At 39.2% G+C, this 26,289-nt stretch overlaps 1 protein-coding gene across 8 annotated transcripts in view; it reads left to right on the plus strand.

Moving 5' to 3' along the window:
• ESRRG (estrogen related receptor gamma) overlaps nucleotides 1–26,289 on the plus strand; it is a 391,578-nt gene that overhangs the window by 71,778 nt on the left and 293,511 nt on the right. The window lies entirely within an intron of this gene.

Genomic DNA, 26,289 nt, shown 5'->3' on the forward strand with positions numbered 1-26,289 from the left:
TATAGTTGTGGGGTTTTTTTCTTTTTGAGCCAATTACTTCAGTGGTAATAGTGTAAATTTGGCATAACTACCACAGAAGGAAAGACTTCAGTTATCACACCTGGAACCACATTTAACCTGTTGACTGAGAAGTGGGTGATACTTTGTGCTCATTATCAAATCTTAAACATCAGACAAACTTTTAAAATGGTTCCTACCACTCTTTCTACATACTACAGTTGTACTTTGAGCTGCAGCAGTGGGGATTTCCAGGAGGAATGTCCCTTTCGTGAGGCAACTGATGTGTAACAACCGGTGCCCACAGTTTGGCACAACTGCAAGCCCAATCTTGCTCTTATCCCTGGAGCTGCATGGATGGCTGTACAGAGCAGGAGCTGGCAGCACAGGTCCCGTCACCTGCGTTCAGTTAACACACACACATTTTATGCTGAAGAACATTGTAGCTGAAGAACAGCAGAGAGCGTCTTAGCACAGCCTGTAATGTTTGCAAATAAATAACAAAAAAAAAAAAAAAAAAAAGAGGAACACAGGTTGGCATAGCTGAAATGTTCCTATGTGTGATTAAAAATGTATACCTTCATTTATTTTTCCTTATGCAGCCAAAGCATAGTAAAAGAAATATGCCTGCCCAGGCACCCAGAGTTTCTTTCAGGAAGGTCAGCTCCCAGAAACAAGATGGAAAAATAGGTTAGGTAAGAATGATGATTGAGAAAAAAGTGAACTTTATAGCAAAAAGCCAAGAGTAAGATCTCAATACAAAAGATTTTTTTTGCAGCACAGGACTGAACAAGCAGTAAGTTCTTAAGTTATCACAGCAGAGGTAATCATCTAAATACATAGATTAAAAAAGGTTTCATTTTCTCCTCTCAATAGTAGCTGCTCTGTGGTTTTTGTTGTTATGACTTTTTACGAGCATTGTTTGCACAAAAATCACATTATTCTCCCACTACTGACGTGGCTGATGATGTAAATATGCCTGCTCAGGGCCTGTTCCTCAGGGAGGCAGAGTGCGCAGGGCTCTGAGCACTTCGGGTTGGTTGGCAGCTCTTGATGCCAGGATTTTGGGACCGGCTGCCTCCGTGTTAAGCTCTCTGGGCTCCGTCACAGGAAACAAGATTTGGTACTCAAGGAGAAAGGACCTTGTTTGAGAACTGTGGTGCAGGGTAAATCTCCCTTTTCCTTAAGCAAAGCATTGCATACTGTCTCCTCTGAAAAGAAGTACACTTCTCTGAGTGGTAGTCAGGAGGCTGTCTGGCAGGATGCAGAATATAGAAATAAATTAACCCAATCTCTGCATTGGCAGCAATGTTAGTATTTTCCCAGGCAGCGCTTACAATGTGTGCCTGCTTATTTAGGGTTTTTTAAGTGACATGGTAGATCTCTTCCAGAATCCATTCCAGACAGAGAGGAGGGATTGTCTGACAGAAGCCGGCGGCAGCAGGACAGGCTGGGCGCGTGCTCCCCGCCTACAAGTGCTGCTCCGAGTAAGACATCAGGGAAGGAATTTGTGCAGGAAAATAATGAAGGCACTGACTGGGTGAGACCATATGCAGCAAAAGAAAGCTTATTTCTTTAAGAGGAGCAATCATGCTTTATTAAAGGAACATTGTAAGGAAACAAATAAGATGTTAAAAAATTACTCCTTGCAGAAGCAATAGAAAAGGAATTTCTTGTAGGAAAGGAATGCTAACTGAATTATTTTTGTGATATAAAAGCTTTCCAGTATTGTACTTACAGCCTTTGAGGAAGAGGGAAAGAAAGAAAGTGAAACTAACTGGGAACGGCTAAAACTAGCTTCAGTGTATAGGCTGAGAGAAATGAGAGATTCAAAAAATAATAAAATCAATTAACAATGCATTACATAACTTTATAAGTGTTTACTTTAGCATGGGAAATATTTGTTCTTGTGAGTGTGAATGTAGCCTTTATTTTCACTGGTTTTAATCTGTGTTACTTCTAAAGTAGTTCGATGAGTTTTCAGCAGAGGAGGCAGCCCACCAAAACCCGTTTGTTACACCTGTAGCTGGTGATTTTGGCAGATTTAGGTGTAAAACCATCGGAGCAGAATGTACCCTATAGCTCTGCATTTAATTTCTAGCTGTTAATTATTTGCTGATTCTGAGAGAAGGCTCTGTATTCAGTCTTCTGCCAAACATGGTTAGCATTAAACCCAGATCATGCATTATGCCTCTGGACTAAAGGAGACACATTTGCTACTTAATTTTTTTTTTTTCTCTCTACCAACTGCTTTGTTCTGACTATCAGCTGTGGAGCTGTTGTCCCAGTGATCTGAGTAATGTTCTTTGAGCAGCTCTTAAGCATCCATATTTTCATCAGGAAATCCATCCCATAGGCAGACAGTGGAAAAGAGCATGGGGAGTGGGATGTGAGCGGGGACAGTATATTGGGGAAGACTCAACAAGATAAATAGCATAGTACTCATGCAAGATGGAGAGGAAAAGTTCTGACTCAGGGCTGATTTTGGCTGCCTGATTGTTGTCTTCTGAGAGACAGTGGGGTGGGAGAGAGTGTGCTGAGCAACACATGCCATGGAGGCACTGTCTCCAGCATGCCTCTCTATGCCATGGGGAAGCAGGTTTCACTAGCAGCTTCTCACAGCCATGGCTATCCACTAGGTAGCCTGCTGGTGACTATCATAGTTTACCATAGGGTAGGTGTCGAATGGCCCTGGGTTTTGATTTGTGCACTTGTGACTCAGTGTTGACTGGAGGAGATGTGATTTTGAGATGGAAGGACAGAAGTGGAGATAAGTGAGAGCCAACATATAAAGTGGTATAAATCTGATCACATTTGGGACTCTTGTATTGTCTCAGTGCCCAGGGATGACTTAGGCCGTAACGCCCATTAGCAACATGGGAAGATAGGTGTGTAATTCTCACTTTGGAGGCAAATACTTTCGTTAGTGTCCATGTGCCAGCTGCATCGACTCAGAACACTGTAAGGAGCTCCATTAAGTTCTATTGGGTCCATAATCTGCACATTAAGAAAAATTTACGTGATAGATGGAGCTGTTAAAGTCTAATTGGGTAATCAAAAATTAGTTAATGTGCCAAAATATGTATTTAGCTGATAAACTCTAATGGTTCCAAAGGGTTCTAGTATTAATAGAAGGCATGCTTGCACGCTAAGGAGTTGAGAATAAGATATTGCTCTTCTAACACTCATTTCAAATAAAGATCCCAAAGCACTTGACAGATATTAAATCACTTATTGATTTGATTTTTCCAAAATATGTCCATCCAGGGCTCTGGGGGAATATATGTTAACAATAATGTCAAATTTGCACATAAGTAATAAATTATAATTTCCCCCCACTTCCCAAGTCTATGAAGTGCAATAATCACTCCCGCCCTTAAACCCGGTTAAATCCTCTCTAGGCTGAATCTTCTTTAATTGAACCATATTAGGTCCTTGTGATATGCTGTATCCACTTGAGTGACAAATAAGCTGAACCCCAGTGAAATGAACTGGTTTGAAAAGGGTTAGAGGTAACGTAAGTGTCAGAGTCAGTAAAAGAACATGTCATTGCTGGTTACTTCTCCTTTACTGTGCAGACTAACCATTCACAGAAGCCAGAAGGATGTTTTGGCATTCTGCAAATAGCTTCCTTACCTATTCGTTCAAGTTTCATTCTATTTTAAATGGAGGAAATGAATGAGAATTTTAAAATAACTCTTCTGCTTAATCATTTCAAAATGTCCTAATGTATTATTAATAGCATGCCACTCCCACATTATAATAGCATGTGGTTCTGTGTTTGTACAGCATCCAGTGTAATAAGGACCTCATCCAAGACACTTTTGTAGGCTCTTCTACAGTTCAAACAGATAATGATAGCTTTATTTTAATATGGAAAAAGGTTATCCTTGTTTTATGGAGGAAATGGAGGCAGAAAGCTAACACCTGTCATAGAAGTCGAACTAAACTCCAGGCTTAGATGTTGCTTTGCTGCTCTGACTACTGGACCACAGCACAGAGGCATTCCTAAAACTTGCATCTGTTAAAAACAATTTATGTTTTGATTCATATATAAAGTGCCTTTATTTCTCTATGGGATTTATAACAATAACTATCTTGAGTATATCAGACCTATGGTACTCTAAAAATGCCTCCAGGCATCTAAAAATGCCAGACAACCAAAGTCCCTTCTGTTCCACTAGTCACGCCTTTGAGGAAGGAAAAAGAACATGTCCAAGAAAACTCAAGCTTAGGGTAACCTAATCCTATCTCCATACCATGTAAATATTTAAAGAGAAAATGCAACAACCACATTGTTGAATTTCCTACTTTGGATGACTGTCACATTTTTAATGATAGTTGAATAGTTTTGTATTTTATTTATGTGGTGTCATTTGTTTGCTGGGGAATACGAATTGAATGGTTTCCTTGCCTCTGAATTTGAAAATGTATTTTCCCCAATATCATTAGTTGAAGGATGTTACCACATAAATAAATAAATAAGCCGAGTGTTGTGATTGTTTGCTGTCTAATATACATAGATCCAAAAGCGTACTGAAATGCTATTTGAAACAGAGTCAATGCCACATTTTCTGACATCTGCCTAGAAAGAGGGGAAAAAAAACCCCAACCCTCCTAGAGAGGGAAAGCTCAGAAACAGTCACTTGGCTTTTTGGGAGAGCTCTGGCCTGAGAAAGGAGCTAAAAAAAAAAGAAAAGAAAAAAGTGGGGAATAATGAATTCATCAAGCTGAAAATGCACAGGCCAATGGAGCGCTTAGATTTCAATAGAAGGCAAATGGAAAGAGAGCCCCCATTACTGTTGAGATACACCGACAGGGCTGCACTAATCGCTTGGTCATGCTTGGTAGACAGTAAGTCATTATGGGCCATGACATGGTGAGAACAGGCACCAGGGTTTGTTGTAAAAAAAAAAATTGTTTATTTGACATCCGCAACCAAGATCATCCCTCTCCTTCGCCTTGCATCCCTGTGCCCAAATCCATTCCTCTCTGATGGGGAAGTGCATGCTAGGAAGCATGGTAGGGTTCCTGCTGCAGAGCAGACTTGAGCAGCTGATAACAAGAAGGGAGTGTTTTTGGTAGGGTGAAACCAAGGTGACGACAGGCAGAACTGTCCTGCAGTGGGCATTAGGCATGTGCTGGCAATGAGAGACGGCTCTGCTGTGGTCTCAGGGGAACAAGCTGGTCAGTTCAGGTGTGCTTGTGCACTCCTGAGGGTGGGAGTACTTACTAGTTTTAGCACAGGTGGCATGAGCATGAAAATGAGCAGGGCTGTACTATAAGACCAGAACTGAAGTAAACTGCTGCATCTTTGTCCTGTGCTTTCTTGTTGTAAAAGATATTATGGACCTATTTAGCAGAGCTTCCTGTCCTTAACAGCACTGTCATACCAGATCAACATTTAGGTGCACTGTAGAGGCACTAATAAAAATCTTGTATTTGATATGCATCAGGATTTATATTGGACAGACCTTGAAACACTTGTCACATCTTGGATGTACAGACTGAGATACCTGAGAGGCTCCTAGGGTATTTGGGTCATGATTTCATTTTTATAAATAAAGGACTCAAAAGCAGTTTTCTAGATTTTGAACAGTCTGTCTCACCAAATTTGTCACCCCTTTAAACAAAACTTATAGTACTTACTAGCTTCAGAATTCATAAAAGCATTGAGATTGCTTTTATGCGAGAGAGGACCCCCTCTCTTAAAAAAAATAAACTTCTCCTTGGCTGTCATTTGGACAACTGGCCATTTCTGTTGGAAGAAAAGGAAAGATGCTACACCGAGTGATGTTGGGCTGAGAAAATAATAGTTTCTGGGAACTTTTTATTGTAACATGGAAGAAAGTCCCCTCGGAGTCTGGTCTTTCAGGGTAGGTAAGCTTTGGTACAGTTGTGGTCACTTATTAATGCAGAGCTAGTGTGAGAGCTTCGAAGTGCTGGGCTCTATTCTTGACTCCTGCCACAGACTTCCTGTGTGCTGATGAACAAGTCTTTTAGATTAACACTTTTTTTTTTTTAATATTGTTATTTTGTAAGAATTTCCTTTGCATTTTAAGTCTGTGGGGAATTAAATGGAACAGACATTTAGATTCACTTCCCCACCTCCTTCAGTAATAGACTAAATGGAGAGGATATAGAAACATGCTTAAAAGTTCAAATCAATGCACTTATTTTGTAACCAGAAACTAAAGGGAACAAGCTGTTGGTTTCTTTAAAAATACACATCTGCTTTTTTCCCCCCAGCCTCCCTCTGACATAAATCAAAATCAATCTTTGAAAGATTAATTGAGGAGTCCATATCTCACAAAAATGTAGCCGATGACTGAAAAAAAAGGGCATAGCGTTGACTAATAAAACTGTCTAGCTATATGAACCTTTAAAATGAAGAAATTGCCCATCCACATATTTTTTCTGCCACATATCTTAATTAGCTCCACAAAACCCACTGCCTGCTTCCACTTTCCCATTAATTAGTCCCATACTACTGTGAAGTGAGCACTGAGAAAATAGTCATTCTTTGTTTCTTAGGTTATGATACAGGACATCACCTTCATTGTGACCTGAGAAGAAAGGAAGACACTCTGTGAGAGCATAGCCATCTTGTAATTTACAGATTTGCATTAGATCTGTTTAAGAGGGAATTTAATATCCTGAACACACACACATGCACGCATGCACACACATACATGTATTTTCACACAAAATTAGTAAATCTAGAGTACTGAACTCTAATCTGCTCTAGGGTGTTCCTCCGTGATAAAACTAATATTAGGGAAAGAAAGAGGCTAGGAGACCAGAAGTTAATTAAAAATAAAAAATCAAAAATCACATGTATTTAAGGCAGAAATAAAGTGCTGAGAACTCTTTCTTTTCTTTCTCTTTCTGTGGTCCAAAAGGAGAAATAATAGTGAAGAAAGAAACACGAAATTGAGCTCACTCCACTTTTAAAGACTCCCTTCCAAAATTCCCTGAGTTAAAAATTCATCTGGATAGCTAGCAGATTCACCTACAAAATTACCATTGCTCCTCCAGTCCTTATTCAGATGAGATAAGTTCTATTTTTGATAAGGCATGTGTGTGAGCTTGTTAACTGAACCCATAATTAATGGACTTCTAAGATCTAGAGCCCCAAATACCTTAAAATGATAATATCTTGAGGGTGCTGACCTGTCAAAGCAGAGGTTTACAAAGGGTATCACTCATGCTTGTAAGCCTTTTAAGGAGGCAGGGTAACAAATATTTTCTAATCAGGTGAAAACTGTCTAACCTAGTATCAAAATTTCTGTTATTAGTGGCTTTAGTTTTATTCTTTGCAAACCATCTCCAAATTGTGGGGATTGAGCTGAAACTGATGGACTTGCCTACTGCCTAAGGGTTTTCTACCAGCAGGAGACCACAGACCTCCTTGTTGTGAGAAGCAGTCTGCATTCAGAACAGAGAAGTTTGAAGGGGCTGGAAAAGTAGGGATTTATGGCATGGCATCAAAGTGCCGGTAGGTAACCACGGCAGTATCCACCCTGCAGAAAAATGTGATCCTGCGTAGTCCTGAGTTTCCACAATCAGCTATTCAACGTCTCTCCAGTGAATTAAAGTTCAGTTTGAGGATTTATCTGTTGTTTCATCTTGATGAGACAGAAATGATTGAGTTTAGGCCAGGCATAGCTAATTTATTTTAATACAGATGAAGCCTGTATACCCATCTTCAAGTTAAGTTTCTCATAGTGATATCTGAGACTCTTTAACTATCTATCATGAGAACTTTCAGTTCCTCACTTAAAAAAGAATAATTAGAGAATTCACTATGCCAATTTTATCTGATTAAAAACAGCATATAAGCTCTTCATCCATAGTTTGTCAAGCGTATTTTATGTATTACCAAAGTTGGGTAAAGTCATTCAGAGAAGACTATGTGGTATAGTATGAAGGTTGTTTTTCAGGTTCATAAAGTGATCTGATTTCATTTTGAGTTCCCAATTGATGTTTGTTTTTATTTAAAATGTCTGTAAGGGTAACTGTTCAGAATGTACTATCCAGGATAATAGCATTAACTGGCATGGCTGCAAAATCAATAATAGTAACAAAAATATACCTCTACTGATTAAGAGTGACATAAAATAAATTTGTTAACTGAAATGGATGTAGTCAACAGTTTAAACACGTGTCTTAAATACTGTAATGCAATTCACAGTTCTTATTTTAACTTCTACATAATTTTTAAAAGAACCTTTGAAAATGCGTATTGCATTTCTCTCCTCATAAGACAAGCAAAACTTAGAAAGCGTTTCACTTGCTCTAATATAGCTCCTACCCACAAAAATAAACTTGATAACAAAACTGTAGTGTACTTCACCTACAGAAAGTAATTGAAAATGGTAATTCAGAAACTATAGACTAGCTTTGAAGGACAGGTCTTTGTCATCAGGCTTCATGAAAAACAGCAGAGCAGAAATAAAAATAGATCATTGACCAAAAATATCCTTTTCCAGCTGGGTCATTTAAAGAACTGTCCTTTTTTTTTCTTTTTTTTTTTTTAATCATAAATACAGCTGATTCCAAAACTACCCCAAAAAGGGGTCTAACTCTGGAGGTCAAATACTCTGGAGGGTTTTGTTGTTGCTTGGGTCTAACTCTGGAGGTCAAATACTCTGGAGGGTTTTGTTGTTGCTTGCTTGCTTTGGATTTTTTTTTTTTTTTAGTATAGGAATGGTTACAGAGATGAAGAAGTGTGATTTGCAAAAATATGAAGTCTGGAATAGGGTCTTTGAGTCAGGTTCACGTTCATCAAGCTGTGACCAGCACCAGGGCACGTACATCCCAGTTGTGTCACTTCCAAAGCAAATAGATGCAGCTTTTTGAGGTCTTCTCTGCACTGACTTACGGGTTTTGGACTTGGCAGACAAATCCAGATGCATGGGCCACATGTACATTAACTCACTAAAGCTGATTATTAGTGTCTGTCACATAAGAAACCTAAAGGCTTTTGGGAATTGAATGGGAACACCTACGCCACTCAACATAGCAACATCATAAAGACACAGGTCAACAGTATGGCAAGTTGGTTTTCACCTCACTTTGGGGGGAAAATGAAGAGACTTAGCCATTCATTTAGAGGTTTTCAAGCTCTTTGGAGACACTGCAGTTGAGATTGGATTCCAATTCTTTGCTTCCAGCTTAAGTGAAAGTTAGGCAAAATTTTGCTTGCATCCCCTTCATGCAGTGGCATTTCACAGGAAAGACACACCCAGGAGACTACTGTAGATGCTTCAGACATGCATGAAATGTTTATTCATTTTATCTCTTTATTTTAATACATCGGCACAGCTTGAAGCAGAGATATAAAACTGAGTATTGACAAGAGACACAGAAATATGAAGATTCTACTTCAGGACTATCAGAGATAATGATACCTAAACACCTTAACCTCAAACTCATTAGTCTCACATATCTCAATCAATATGGATTCTCCCAGAAATCAATTTTCAGCAGCAAATATGATTGTTAAATAATTCACAAGTTACAGGCCTTCAGGCAAGAAGAGGTTAGAGAAGCAGAAGGAAAGTGGTGATCTTGACCTGAGATGTGATTTCAATTAAAAAAGGAGAGCATCTGTAAAACATAGTTTTATGTTCAAGGTGTCAAACTGTTTAAAGAAAAGAGGATTATAAATGTAAATTGCAGTCTAAAGTATTTAAAACACATTCTTATTTTTTGTACATTAGCGGAGAGAATGATTCAATTGATCAGCATGGAATGTGCCATTTTAGAAATCCCAGCTGATTCTATTGGCATAATTTCTTTTGTTTATTTGCTTTTGCTTTTCGCCAGTCTGTATTTCACAGCTAATTTATTATGAAGTCTCAGTGAAAGGCAGAAGTGGTAAAAAACTTCAGGAGATTCTCTCAAATTCTTTGAATATTTCTGACCAAAGGCGCTGGAGTTTGTGCTTATTATAAATTTTATTTTCTCGTGTCTGCTTTTTTCCATACCCATGTTTTCATATTTGCTATTAGGTGAATGACAGTTCTGAACAGAAATGTTATTGTAGTGATAGAAAGGTCAGCCTGGGAGAAGTCTTGTGAGGTGGGATGGTAATAGCACTCCAGCACTTTTCTCAGGGCCTTCTCATGCCTGTTGCAGCCCATGGAAAGATTTGTATTGATCTGCTGAATCTTGGATCTGACTCTAATTATGCTTGTGTAAATTTGGAGTTACATCACTGAAGTTAATGGTATAATAACTATATTAGATTAATTCAAATATTCATATTCAGGCCCTGAATTTTCCAGATTTGTATTTTAGTTGTGATGTCCATAGATGCAAATTGTAGTTTTAACACAATTTAGAAATCATAATTTAATTAAAAATATTTACTAACCTAATTATTTCTATACCAGACATCTCTTTGAAGTAATTATAATGATACATTTTAATCTGATGTTATCTGTATTCTGCCAGGGATTTTTCAATGGGCATAATTTGGATAAATATCAAGCACTCCAAATGCATTTGAATTCAACCCAGGTCAATAATGGTATTACTGTCTGAAGGCCCTCAATGGGTTTACTCAGATGAGCTGGTGAGCTTATTCCAGTTTTGACAGCACTTAGATGCTCTGATGTCAGATGCCAGCATAACAATTCAAGTGGATGGAAGAATTGCAGTGAAAAGGTACCTTTAGGAGGCACACCTGAGGCTTTTGTATAAAGACCTAAATACATTCCTAGTCTTTGAAGTGTTCTGAGCTAAGGTTTGGGGTTACCATGCATAAGACAAAACCTGAGTCCCACACATGTTTTTAATTTCTTTCCAGAGCACCTCATCCTTCATGGCTGGCTGTCAGCCTTTCAGCTGCACAAAATTTCAGTTACATCAAAACTAGAGTAAAAAAAAAAACAAAAGAGAAATCCCAGCAGTGAACCTCTCCCTCCAGATCTTAGAAGCACTGTATAAGTTCATCTCTAAGATCATTCAAAACATTAAAAACCCCCACTTTTTAAAATTCTTCAACTATCACTAAAATTACTTAAACCTTTTCTCTGTAGGAGATGCATGAAAAAGTGAAGGGCTCTGTTTTTCTCAGCTGTGGATAATGACTGAATTGTGCACAAAGTGAAAGGCAGCACCTGGCTGCTAGTGAGAAGAGGGACAACACTAAGGAAGATCATAGAGATAGTATTCTTGTGTAGTGATGGGAGTGAAGACTCGATCCCTTCTTCTGTCTCAGATTACTATGAAAACAGAAAATTTGTATCCATGAATAGGGTCATGGTCTGAGCTCATGTCCAGGAAAGTAAAAGAGAGGCCAGTGAGAATGTCGATGTTTACATATGGAATTACAGCGGACTGCCTAAAAGTGATTTCAGTCAATAATCGGCTAAAGTGAAGTGTAAAAGGTATAACATATTCTTATGTTACTCTTCTATACCTGGTTTTGTGTTGAATGAACTTTATTTTTAAAAAATATATTTTGAAATGTGATTAGTGGTGAATGTCAGTGAAATTTATTGTACTATTAAAATCCTATTGGGTCTTTGTTTATGAAATGTATTTTCCCGTATTTGAGGTTTAGGGAGGCTTGATAATGAGGCTGTGAAGATTCATGGCCCCTTTTCTGCAGCTTAATTTAGGCTCTATATCAAATATGTAAAAGGACATTATATCTTCCTGAAGCCTGTTTGTGTGATACATTTTGTATTATTTCCCTGCCAATGTTATTTCTTTTACAAATGCAGAGATGGAAAATGGTGACAAACTGACAAGCTTTGCTTTCTGTTATTTTCTGGGCTGGAAAGAGTAAATCTGAAAGCTGTTGTGGTTATAAGTTTTATTAAGGTGAGATGTTCCCATGGTCATATGTTCACCAAAGATCACATTATTCTTGATTTAAAGTAATAATGGACAGCCAGCAGTGCAATTTGTGAGGAGGTGTTACAGAGGCCCACTGTCTCTGTTGCCAGCTGAGAACTTCTAGCTTCCAGTGTAGGACAGCTGAAGATAAACGTTCCCATTGGAAAGCAGCATGGTGCCCCCAGCCATATGGCAGTGACCTGGCAATGAGCTTTATTTAGCTTTAGAGGCGTAGCTGAGGGATACTCTTGCCCTTGGCTGTAATGAACTTAGGAGGATGGTGATTATAGTGGAAAGGTGTTACTTAGATTTTCACAGAGTTGATCTCCTCAGCAGCACTGATCACCAGCAGAATCATCTGTCACGTGTGAGAGGCATGGCTATGGTAGGATCAGTCCCCAGGTGGTTTTGGTCTGTTGCACCAACACAACTTATCTCTTCCAGGGAGTCATTATAGTGTATGACTTAGGGAAACACCATATATTGCCCTTTTCTGTAATTTGGGAAGATCTTTAATTCATGTTTTCCTTGTACCATGGATTATTTCCCTGTCAATGCTCAAATCCTCCCCAAATCCAGGTGCACCAAGAGTGTTTGTGGACACAATTGCTCTCATTTCTTCCAACACCCTGTTTACTAACTTGGTTAAATAGTTGTCTCTGACCATAAGCAGGAGAGAGATTTCTGAAGGATGGATATACAGGACGAATAGGGTAAGATGTTCCCGTTTGTTGCAGGTGCATCCTTACGAACAAGGGAAGGACATTGCTTCCCACATATGTTGGTGTAATTGAAATTAGAACCCTGCCCCAGCAGTCTGTAGATAAACTGATAAAGATCAATTTTGTTACCTCACCGAAAACCGAAATATCATAAGTTGATCTCCTCTTACTTACATGATAGAAACTCTGAGTAATCCCACTGAAGGCTGGTGAATGACATATGTAAATTTTTTGTTCTCTGATCAAGCCCCAAAGTCTTTGGAAGCAAAAGCTTTCATTTGCCAGCATCTTTCAGATTGATAGGAACGTTAGGAAATGAAACCATCAGATCCATTTGTAAGATCTCTATGAGCAGTACATCCCTGGTTAGAATTGTCCCAGGTAATGTCTTTGAATCCTTCTTCTGCTATGTTTGAGATGTTTAGCCAGAAAAAAACCAAATCTTTAGGGCCAGGCTTTCCTTTCAGCTGTGTCCTGGGATGTCAAGAGAACAAAGCTCTGTTAATTGTTCCTCATTCAGGATGCGTACCATGGCATTATAATACTCAAACAATATTCATTAGGCAAAACAATTGCAATAATTATCTTATAAAAAGTCAGGCAGGGTAATTTCTTTTAAAATGAGGATAATCTCCAGAGGAGATTCTGCTCCAGTTTTGTTTTTGTTTGTTTGTTTTTGGCTGAATGGTTTTAAATAGAAATTACTGAGGTGTCAATGACCTCTGGGTTCAATTGAATTAAGACATTTAAATGAAGTTTAAGCAATATTGGTATTTGCTAGGAGGTAGAAAATTGTGTCTGGGAAGCATACTGCAAATTTTGTTCTGAAGCAATAGCCAAAAATCAGATGGTAGAGGGGTTTTAAACATTTCAGTAATGCCCTTGAAATTTGGAAAATGAGATCTCAACCATCCTCAGGATGTTCTGGTGTTTGATGCTTTGAAACATGACTGGGGGTTTTTTGTGTGTCTGTGGGGACTCATACAGGCAATGAAAAACAGCAATGGTATTCCTTCTCCTTAATTGTCTTTTGCTTCTCACCTCTAATGTTATTCCTGAGTATTTGCAAAATCCTGTTCCTGGGTCTTATGATGCATGATCAGCACAAAAGAAGGACATGACAGTAGCTAAGTATTTAAAAAATCAAAGAGTCATTTTTATTGGACACCATGATGATAATTATCTTTCAAAAATCAGGATCATTTCTAGCAAGCCAAGGTTCTCCTTTTTTGGATTCAGCACGGTAGTTTCCAGAAGACACCAATAGTACTGTGAGATTAATTCAATACTAGGATGCAGCTGCATTGATCTTTCTGATGTCATTGCCTTAAATTATTATAGGATACAACTAAAAAACAAACCTAGAATATATATGAAAAAGGACATGATCCGGAAGTATTTCTTCCCATTCTAATAATGAGTTAGGGACCAAGTCTTTGCTTTGAGAAATCCAACTTAATTTCAATTTTCAAAAGATTCTATTTTTTTTTTTTTAATTTTAAATCTGAAGGGGGTGGGTTGTAGCAAGAAGATTGATCACTGACAGAGAAGAGAAGGCTAGAAGATGATGGTATACTCTCTTATTCAAATTCATGAATAATTTTCACTTGTACGGATTGCCTGTTGGAGTCCATAGCACTTCTTATGTGAGACAGGATCACTCATGCAAATAAAGGTTTACGGGATGAGGATCTAAGATGTATTATTACAGGGTCATTTCCTGGTACACTCTTGCCTTTTTTACTTCTAACTCACTAATTTTATAGGTTCTCTTCCGCCAGAAGAGGTTGTTGCATCATTAGTAATGGGGTTTATTATTCCTTTTAATATTTGAGTTATATCTGAAAAAGCTTGAAGGTGTATTCATTTCTTTAGGAGCATTAATATTAAAAGATGCTACAGTCTTTCAGTTACACTGTGGGTAATTTTAAAATAATTTTGGCATCTTTTTCCCTTCCTGCAACTGAAGCCTTTAACCTTATGGGACTCTGATTTACAGTGACATCATAGTCTTTTCAAAGGTGACATTATTATGTGACTGGCACTGAAATGGTACAGTCAAAAATAAGCAGAAAGTAATTAAGGAACAAAATTATAACTCTACAGCAGACTTGACTTGGAGACCAAGGGCCATATTCTGCTTGCTTTACTCGAACAAGTAGTCCTGATGCATCTTGTTCAGATGTGCAGCTCTAGCATAAACTCAGAAAAAAGCTCACATGAAGTCACCATTGTGACTGAGACTAGAGTCTGAGACAGAATTATGCATGTGTATGTAGAAGGAGGAAGAGATTGTACAAAATATTCATTTAATTTGAATATGTATAGGAAGTGAATGAAAGTGTTGGGCCAAATCCTGCTCTCATTTACATTAATGCAGCCCCACAAAGTCTGTTGAGGGTAGAATTTGGTCTGACATTAGCACAAACTAACTTCTACATTTGCCAGATTCTTATTTGCTCACAGCATGTGGCCAGCCAGAAATATAAATAAATCAAATCTGTTTCTAGGAAGATTCCAGCAATCCTTTGAAACTTTCCTTCTTTGCATTACAAGAAAAGAAGGGGTAGAAAAAAGGGGAGAGGATGGAGGGTTACATAAATGAGAGCAGGTGCGGTCGTGCAGAAGTAACTATTCAGCATATGTAAGTGCAGTTGGAAAATCATTGTCTTGCAGAGAATACTTGAAATTGGTCCCTAATGGCCTTGGTTTTTGTCATATGGTCTTGATTATCAGGCTAAAATTGCATTGCCGATGCCTTTAGTGTGAACGAGATGGATGAATAATTATTACGTGCGCTGAATACCTTTCTGCAAGGAGGAACCAGGACATCCCCTGGTCACTGCAGCTACCATTTCACCTTGCTGTCAAGAAAACTGCAAGTGGCCAATTCATCACTTCCTTATTGTTCTTAAAATATATGTTTATAATAATAAATACTCATACCTGCACTAAGAATGGGCAATGCAAAACCTCAGCATTGTGAGGAATAGCTGTGGGACTGATTATTTTTGGGACTAAGGGGGTGCCAACACCAAGTGCCTTACCCTGTTTCTAAAGACCTTGCTTTATCTTTGTATTCATGCAGGTCTCTGCAACTATATTAAGGAGCAAAATGAATTTCTAGTGAATAAAATAAGCACATACAAGATACGCCAAATTAGTTTTGGCGTCTGTTCAGAAATTAATTACCATCTTTTTCCCTTTTAGCTGTTAAAAAAGGGACTCACATGCTGCCTTACTTCTCTCTGTCTACCTTTGTCTCCATTACCAGTTACTACAATAACAGAAGTATTCGTAATGAGGTTAACAAAAATCTTATTGCTAGCACTAAGTCTCTGTGGTATTGAAAAGATCACTCCACCTGGCACAGAAAGGAAAATGTGATAGTAAGGTTCAGAACAACTCTGAGATCCATGACCATGACCACACTGCTCGTTCATCACTTGAATATTTTCGTTAAATTATGGCTGGGTGTGACTGCTGCTTACTCTCTGTGCAATCCTTTGCAATACTGGCAATTAGTTATAGGATCCACCAGTCCCTAAATGATGCAGGTTGAGCCACTAATAGAGCACAACAGCCTGTGTTTCCTCTTGGCACCTGATCAGAAGAATTGCGTGTGCGCAGGGTACAAGTGTTTCAGGACAAGATTTCCAGCATCTGAAGGTTTTTCTAATTAATTGTGTGTTGCCATTTGCCATTTAAACCCTAATGAAGTGCCTAAAAACAATTTTGATTAAATAATCAGACAATCACCCCAACTGTTAGATCTGGTTGTGTCTTACCAGTTGTTTCAGAAGTGACTGCCTATTATGGACCTAAAAAAATATGCTTAAATTTGAAAAGAAGGAAAAAGGCAATTAAAAAATCACATTTAAGAGAACGAGTTTTAACTGTGTTTTAGTATTGTCTATCAAATTCTCCAAATACTCTTCTTGCATGACTACATTAATAATTGCAAAACATTTCTCTTGAACTTACCTGTTCTTTTATACCTATATTACAGATGGCTATACTCAAGTGCAGTGCATCCCTGCACTCACAAAAAATGTGTAGCTAAGTAAGGTTAAATATGATCCAATGATCTGGATGACAACTGATCAAATTAACACTTAAATTAAACCTGAAGAGAAGACTGAAATGAAGTGCAGACTGCTAGTCTCAATTTTTAGTTTTCTTATTAGCTATCTCAGGTTGTCATGCCCAAAGTAAGGTGGATTTCTTGTCCCCCAAAGTACCAAAAATGCCTAAGGAAAACCAAGTGAGCTGCCTAAAGTGAGTGCCAGAACAGGATGCGAGGATTAGGACTTCACCTGAGCTTCTGTGTAACCCATGAGCACTTGCAGTAAACTTTGGTTAGCTACCTGGCCCCCCTTGCCTTTTTAAACCCAGTGTAATAAGCATCGCTCAAGTGGAACTGAACTGTTGACTAATTAAATCACCTGAAGGAAGATCTGATGGTGAAAATGAGATGTTTTGGATTTTTTTGGAGATCTAGTCCATACACTTAGGTAGAATTCAAGGGATTGGAATCTCCCCTGTAATACCTGATTTATTTCTGTTGATACTGATCTGCATTGGAGCAGCCTCTGGCTCTTCTGAAGTACCATTTTAAAAGACTTATTCTGTACAGATAGTGTACATCAGTCTTAATCTGGGACTGTGATGGAATCTTTTTCAAGATTGGGCTTTTTGGCTCTCACAAAGGTCTTGGACTCCTTCTGTATCATGCAGTGTTGCAAAAGGTCATGCATTTCATAATATTCTCCACTGCAATCACTGAGCTGCTCCAGGGTGTTGCCAGAGTTCACAGCTACGAGGGTGCAAAGAGTTACTGCCTATCCACATGCGTTGCTTCCTGATGAACGAGCTGGGGTAAATTCAAACTGTGCCTCTCGGTGAAAATTACTGGAGTCATCTTGCTATGAATAAAATTCTAACCATAAACATAAGGGATATTATTATGTAAAGGGATGTTATTGATATTAAGAAAAAAACCATAATAATGCAAAAAACCTAGAGGCTAAAATTTGGTAGTTTATCATGTCCCAGGGTTTTCTTTTAACTTTCTTCTCTAATTGAAAAAGCTAAATTGATTGAGGCATTTGAGCCCTGATTTAGCTTTTAAAAAAAGAAGCAGAAGCTAAAAATGGCTCAGCGAAGCAACTGAAATGCTATCACAAGCTCTTGAGATCGATAAGCTAGGAAAAAAAAGGAAGAAGAAAAGTTTTTGAGTGACAGTGTAAAAATGGGAAATTTAAATACATCCATATCGTTGCATTTTGCTCCATTGTGTATTGCATAAAATACACTTTGGCAATGTGTTTTTATGCAGTCTGGAAGGTGATCTATTAGTAACACTGGATTTGTGTTTATGTTCCAAATTGTAAACTACATTTATAGCAATATTTCTATATTAAGGTATTAATGCTAGAAGTGCTACCTAAGCTTAACTTTACCAATATAACTCAAAATGTAGTTTATAGCACTATAAATAGTAACACTGATATTGACACTTAAAGCAGTATCTAAGTCCCTGGAAAGCTGTTTCTGATGCAAAATGAAAATGCAGGGAGCTGACAGTGTATTTGTACATACCAGGGAGTACAAATAGTACTCCATAGTTGTCATTGTTGAGAATCCCTTGTGCTGAAGAGTATTTAAATATTTAGTAGCATTGCCAAATACTGCAATTTAAAAAACAGTGCTTGCATGTATATTAGATACATGTTATTACTATTTATAATAATGCTGACATGCATAAAAATATTAAACAACAGGTGTAATGGCTGTTACCTGCTGTTGGGGACTGGTCGTTCGTGATGGTCTTCGACTTTGTTCCTTGCCTGGATTTTTTTTTTGTTTGGTTGGTTGGTTGGTTGGGTTTTTTTGGAGTCTTCTGGATTTTTCTGGATTTTTTTAGAGGTCGTCTTCTGTCTCTGAAACATCTGGGAATTGCAGCCAAAACTGTTGGCTTCCCCAGACCCTTCTTTAAAAGAAAGGTCTGTGATAAGGAGCCACTTATCAGCTTAACCTCTCTTGCTGAAGTACACATGGCAAGATGCTGTACGTGTAACTTTACATTGTTTAAGGAAAGAAGGAGCAAAGGGGATCATCAATTCACTGAAACTGGGTTTTGTTTATTCTGAAAATATTAAAAAGTTAATCCAATTTTTTCCATACTTTTAATTTAGAAAAACAATTGACAGGTTATATCTTTTAAGGAGTTTGTGATTGACTGTCACCCCATTTTAGGCATTAGCTCAAAGCTCTTGCTCAGGACATCAGAAACACAAATCCAATTCCTTTTTCTTTCTCAGAGGTCTTGAGGTCTACACACAAGTGAAAACCTTAAACACTGTGTGTCTGAAAAGGAAAATTTCTGAAGATTATGTATAACAATCTATCCAACATGCAACATCTAAAAAAAGTATCTGCTGAAATGCAAAATTAATTATTCCCAGTCTTTCGTGCTGACATTTTTACTTGCAGTGGCATAAAAGGGTTTATGTAATTTTTGGCTATATTGCACATGCTGAGTATGACAAGGATGATGTTTTGTGGTTTAGAGTTCTAGGTTTTATTCTCAGCACTCCTAGAGTGCTTGTTCAAGTATGGACAAGTTTATTTACTGTCTTGTTTTTCTCATTTCTCAGTTAAATATGATTGCTTCCTTTGATGATACCTTACATAAGCGTTTATGTATTTTGGATTACTGTGGGTCTCGTGAGAGGTGCTCAAAAGTATATACTATTTTATCTAAGGTGGATATGTTTATTGTGTGTGTATGATATGAGTGTGTGCTTCTGTGTATGTTTTGTATTAGAAGCATTATATATAAGTTTATCAAGGTTTATGACACGTGTGTACTATGGTAAAGAGTACAAAATGCAATTCCCTTACTTGGGTAATAACTATCATGCCATAATATTCCCTTTTAAAAGGGTATTCTGTCCACTTTAACAGAAGTTGAAACTATTCACTTATGTGAGCCAAATTATACCCTCATAGAATATTTAGTAATCATGTCAAACTGACTTTATAATTTTCTCGAAGAAGTTTATGTCCTTACCATATTTGTTCACTGGAGATGAATTAGAATTGAAGGATCTGCAGGTCCCATGTTGACCTGAGAGGCACAGACTCCTCTGAGATGAAGAAAGGTGATCCACTACTGATCCACTCTGTGATCTAACAGGTCCACTCTCTGCAGACCTCCTTAAGCTCTGGCACTTGACTTTTAAGCTCTTCTGCTCCTGTCAGAGGACATTTTTAACTGGTGAGCAATGGGAATAATTCAGAGGAGGTGCTGTATGTGAGTAGGATAGTGAAGCACAAAGTGCTGAAAATATAAGTGAAGTCAGGGCGAGGAGCACATGGCTGGTTTGTTTGGGGTTTTTTTTCAATGCTATGGTTGGGCCCAAATCCCCAAAATCTCTCTGAATCCTAACCAGTTCACTATCTCATTGTAAAGAAGTGGTAAATAACTGTTCAGTTTTATCAATCACGATTCCTCATAACAGATCTATTAGGTGCTGCCATTGTAAAGAGAGGTTAGAGCAAACACTCCCTTTCTTCAGTCTGGGTGAAAATCCCAGTGGAGAGGTCAGTTTCATAATTTTTCATAGAATCTAGCTGTAGATATCTGGGATTCTAATTCAGATCTTTATATTCTGAAATGAACTTCTCACTTCCATCATCAGAGCCCATGTTTGGTGTCTCTTGTCTAATGTAAGTTGAGGCTTTCTCAAGCTTTTCTCCGAGAAGGTGGTAGATTTTTGTCTGTTTTGGACACCTGTCAGTATATTTTGTGCCGTGTTGGAACAGCATGTTACAATGAATGGAAAGATAGCTTGTAGTTTTATTGCTCTATGCCTTTATCTGCCCAGGAAATAACAGATTGGCGTATTACAACACGCTCAGAAAATGCACCCTGATTTTAGAGTATTGCACTTCTGGTTTACATTTCATTTAAAGTACCTTTGAAAACCATTCATACTGTATTCATGAAACATTCTAACAAATACTCTCACAATAAGATCTTTCAGAAAAGTTAGGAATATGCTATTCAGATTATTTTGGAGGTTTTTTGGGTTTTTTTTCTTCCTTCTTTGTTCTGTATTTCTGTTTTATTAGATGGCCTCATCCGCCTTTCCCTCAGAATCCTTTACTTTTATCGTGTTGCATTTTGCAATTTACTGGCTAATTTGAACTAAGTAGTGTTTTTTACAGTTAAAAAAGAAGTGTATTCAGACTTGTGACTATGTGATTAGTGCATGGAAGATAAGATGGGAAAATAAAGCTAAGAAAGCAAGAGAAAAAGACTGGTTCCAGTATATATGGCAACTGTGTCATAACTGTGCTATTTATTTGTCTGAATAATGGACAAATGGCAAAACTCCCACTGATTTCAGTGGGAGCAGAATTTAACTCGAAATGAGCAGCTTTCCTACACATCTAATATTCTGAGGACTCAGGTGTTAATTTGCGAAGAAAGATCAACACAGATGGGAAAAGTTATGGCTTGTGGAAGAATAGCTGGTTGAAATGCAGATCCACACAGTGAGGGCCTAATCTGCTTGATGCCACATACTGACTTCAATAAAAGTCAGGGCCCTTGCAAGAATCCAAGCTAAATGTTAGTAAAAAATCTAGAGAGAAGCTAGACAAAACCCCTCACTGGTGTGAAATTGTGTGTACATACAACCTTCCACATACAGATTTGTACATATGTTTCCTTAGAATAAAATGTTAATAAAAGGAAAATGGCATCCAGGAAGACAAAGCATCCAAGGCAACCCATCTGCACTCTTGTCATATGACAGACTTGGACAAACCTAAAGCTGCCAATACAACTGCTCAAGAAGTATGCCAAGGGAGCAGATGCTACCTCTGCAAGGATATTTTCCAAAGTTTGGCATTCAGGATCTTGTGGTTACCAGAGAGGAAGAGGTGAGGAAGAGAAGTGGAATGATGTTGCCTTGGCACCTCCCAGTGTCAGCTTTCATGTTCACTTGAGTTAGGTCTTTTCAATTCTTTCTTCTTCTGCCCAAGAGAGGCATCTGGTGTGAAGTGAAAAAGGAAAGCAGAATAGTGTGAAACTTGATCCTACCCTTAAAGTATTTATTCAAAGGCAAATTCATGAATGTATTTAGATTTATGGTGCATAATCGTGTTTGGGTTAGCAAAAGGCCCACAGAGATACCAAATAAATATGTGCAATCAGAATCCAGTGGGGATTTTGTGAACTCGGGTGGTTGGAATAGAAGATTGTTATGATTTTTAGAGAGCAGCCTGAAGTCAATGCCTTTTGGAGAAAGAAGGTCCTGCAGCACCTTTGTTCCCTCAGAAGGCTGGGGCATCTGTTCAGGGCACCACATGGGTGATGAATGTCTGAGAAACAAGGAACTGCTTTTGTGTAGGTTCTTGCACGCCAGCAAGACCAGACCATTCCCAGTGAGACATTGCAGTGTGTGCTGAGGGTTGTGTGGGACACGGTGTGGGAAATGGGGAGAAGTAGGGGCCACCATGGTACCACTGCTAGCACCTGGTGATGTAAGCTGGGCTTAGTGCTCTGCCCCTGTGGTCAGCACCACCCACAACCAAATATAGATATTTTCCTTTAAAAAAAGTAATCTGTAGAATTGTTTAAATATTTTTCGTTGTTTTCATTCCCTCTGTGTTACTAATTGTAAAAGGGTAACTTGTATTCAAGCGCTGAGCCTTTCAGGTGCATTGCTTGCAGCCCAGAAAGCCAACCACATCCTGGGCTGCATCAAAAGCAGCATGGGCAGCAGGTCAAGCACCTCTACTCCACCCTCGTGAGACCACACCTGCAGTACTGCATCCAGCTCTGGGGTCCTCAGTGTAGGAGAGATATGGACCTGATGGAGTGAGTTGAGAGGAAGGCCACAAAAATGATCAGAGGCTGGAGCACCTCTCCCATGAGGAAAGGCTGAGAGAGCTGGGATTGTTCAACCTGTAGAAGAGAAAGCTCCAGGGAGACTTTAGAGCACCTTCCAGTGCCTAAAGGGGGCCTTTAAGAAAGATAGAGACAAAGTTTTTAGCAGGGCCTATTGTGACAGGACAAGGAGTAATAGTTTTAAACTACAAGAGGATCTATTAGATACAAAGAATAAATTTTTTACAATGAGGGTGTTGAAACAGTGGAACAGGTTGCCCAGAGAGGCGATGGATGCCCCATCCCTGAAAACATTCAAGGTCAGATTGGATGGGCCTGTGAGCAACTTGATCTAGTTGAAGATGTCCCTGCTCATTGCAGAGGAGTTGGACTAGATGACTTTTAAATGTCCCTTCCAACCAAAACTGTTTTGTGAGTCTGTGATTCACAATCCATGTCGTTATGCCTGACACTAGGCCATATCTGTGAAAAGGTCCCTTCTCTGAGCTAATCTGAGGAAACGCAAACATATCTGGCCATTAATGGTCTCTGTTTCCAAAGCTTTGTAATTTCTTTCAGGCTTGTGCTGATAAGTAATGTTCCAGTAATTTCTGTAACACGAGAAAATACTCCTTGAGGCCATGTTCTCAGTTCGTATCAAACTTACTTGGCTTCTGGACTAAGAGTGCTTTTAATCAAGCCCTACCAGCAGAGGTACTAGTAAGTGATGACCTTTGTTTTTTTGGGGGGTTGGAGAAGGGGGAGAAGGAGGCAGCCTAAAACCCGATTCCTGAGGCTCGTCCCTGCCGAGCCATGACCGCCCTGCACTCTCACTGTGCTGTGGAGAGTGCCAGCACCTTTGCTCCCAGCCCCTCCCAGGAGGAGAGGGGCAAGTGAGGGAGCCTCAGCCGAGCCTCCCAGCTGCTGGCAACCACCCTGAGGCCGAGGGGAAGGAGCCCCAATACCAGGAGGAGGGCTGAGCGTGTCCGCCCTGCTGCGCTCACGCGCAAGCGAGCTCCATGTTTTCGTAAAGCGGCATTTGCCCTTTCCAGCTGCTGGATGCCACAAAAGGTCACCCAAAATGATCTAAATGCATCGTTTCCCTGGTGTGAAGGATGCAGCAGGGAACCGTTGAGTGAAGACAGTGCTTTTTTTTTTGTCCTGCAAGTGTTCCTTTGCTGTTAGAGTTCCTGTGGTCAAGTGCTGTCGCTGGGTTTGAAATCAGCCTCAACTTGCTTTTATCTGTGCTGCAGCCTCTGGCATGGCCAGACCCTTGCTCAAAGCCCTGAAGTGACTCTCTCAGGTGTGAACTCCATGACTGACCAGGTGCAGACCCAGGGACTGAGACCTTGATCACATTGGCTCTGCACTTTCCTGGAGTGTCGCAGGAACTCCAGCCGACATCTGCCAAGGAGGAGGTTTTATACTGATTTTGGTAGGATTTGTTTGAACGGGGGTTAGCAGTGTCCTGAGCAGAAAACCACAGGAACTGAATCTTATTTGCTAGGATTGAAATATAGCAACCAAGGCAGATCATCCTGTCTCGTTGTTTTTATGTGTCCCCGAGTCTAAAGTCATTTTTAAAATGTGAGTGATGCAATTTCTTGCATCTTTCATTTAATATGCTGCTTGGTAAACAGTGTTTTAGATTAGTATATTTGTAATTTAAATGAAGACAATACATCAAGTCAAGTCAGAAAAGAAGGAAGAAGTTTAAGGAATGATTGATGCCTCTTCCAGTGTTATGCCCTCTTCAAAAAGAAAAAAGAAAGTATAAGGAGAGGTGAGAGGTGAGATTATTGAGGATCTAGTGGGGTAAAGGAGAAAGAGAGAAACTATTGTTCAGGGGCAGAAATACACTATTTTTAAAACCACAGTCAGCTCCGATAGCTGAATCTGTTTTCTTCAAGCGCACTAATAAATTCTGCCTAATTCATTTTTTATTCTCTCTTGGGGTCTGCTTGCAGATTTGCCTCAACAAAGGAAGCATCATGTTACTTCTTTTAAATAATTGATGGCTCTTGGTCCAAGCCAGCTTGAAGGAAATTCAAAAATAGGTACTGATTGAGTAAATACCCTGCCTCCCCCTCTGCTCCCCCCACCCGCATCCCTTATTTATTTTTGCATCCTGGGTGACTGGCAGTTGCCGGTGATGTCATCGAAGCTTTAGGTACACCCAGCACTTAGCAGCTCTGATTTCATTTATGTATTTATTTATATTTAAGAAAAGGAGAAGCTGTTAATTGTAAACTGTCTGATGGAGCTAAGAGCTCTTAATAAATCATCGGCAGCCTTGTGCCATAACAACCAGGGATGGACTTTAACAGGTTGAGGTTGGGATCGGTACCAAGAAGGGCTTTGGGGAGACTTGTGTATATTCACACTCCTCTTCTCTGAGGGATGTGGTCTTCTCAGGGCAGCCATGGATCAGTGTTTTCCACCATGTTGCTTGTTTGCAGGCTTTGTCATGCCGCCTCCGAGGGCAGCATTGTTTCCGCGGAATGAGTAATTTCACTGGACAGCATGGATTTGCTGAATCTCTGTGATGTCATTAATAAAGACTCACCCTTTATAATTTACCTGGTAAATTATTCAAAACCAAGGTGGTCCCAATTAACAACAAGAAAACCCAGCAATATTTTTCTCCTTTTTTTCTCTAGACTTGGAGAGGCAGCAGGTTCTTACCGCAAATATTGCTGCAATAAGAACATTTTTGGTGTAAAATGCTGCATAGGAGAAAATAGTGGCAGAGTTCTCATCTAGTGGGTTTTGTATTCATACTCTGATTTGCAGTCTGCCTGACTTTCATGCCTCCCCGGTTTTGATAACAATGAGTTAAAGGACTGAAGAAAAGTTTGTGGAAGGTGACTTCCATGTGAAATGATTATTCCTCCTAGGGTTGTTTTTGTGAGGTATGTCCATGTTTCATGATGTTAATCATGCAATGTTGAATAAGTGGTGCTCAACTAGGAAAGGGGAAAAAAAATAGGGAACTTTTTTTTTTTTTTTACCAAACAGGCAAGTCGTAGAGATCATCTCGATAAAGTATTTTAGTACATGAAACCAGCACTCACCTAGTAAATAACATAAGGTCTTCTTGACTTTGCAGCATTACGTGGGCATGCATGCCATTCAGCTAAACTACTGCAGTGTCCAGTACCTTGGAGAAATTGTCAAGTATTTCCTCTGATGCCGTGTTTGTCACCCACGCTCGCTCGGTGTTCTCTGCTGCCTGCTAACGGCACTAAGGCCACGGAGCAGTTTGAGTGCCAACAGCCATAGCAGGATCAGGCAGGGGCTTTCCAGCTGGAAGAGCCAGAGCACCATCAGGGGCATGTCCACATGAGTAGGTGCACATGGACCAGAGCGGACTGAACGTGGTTTGGCTCTGGTCTGGAAGCCATGGAGTTATTTAATGCAATGCTGTCATCAGGCTAATACTCTTATTATGTGTTATTGGTTAGAATAGAAGCTCCAGTATGAAGATTGATCTGTCAGGAGTGTGCCATGTATTTTGCATGTTTATTGTTCTCTCTCCTGTAAAGTGAGTATCATCTTCAGCAAAGTAAGCATTGTAATGGTAGATAATCTGATTTACAAAGAAAGTTTTCTTTGAGAAATGAGTGATGGAGATGGGTCTGTGTATGTCTCCTCTTCCCCTCCAGAAATGAACCTCTGGGGTCTGTATTTAGGGAAATGAGAGCATACGGGGAGAAGCATGGAGACAGGAGTTCAGTATTTCTGGGGCAGTATTTCTAGGCAGCAAGAAGACAGTGCAAGAATGAAACTTGAAACAGTAATGCCCAATAATGC

Source organism: Lepidothrix coronata, unplaced genomic scaffold (genome assembly GCF_001604755.1).
Source record: "Lepidothrix coronata isolate B3197 unplaced genomic scaffold, Lepidothrix_coronata-1.0 Scaffold38, whole genome shotgun sequence".
NCBI lineage: Eukaryota > Metazoa > Chordata > Aves > Passeriformes > Pipridae > Lepidothrix > Lepidothrix coronata.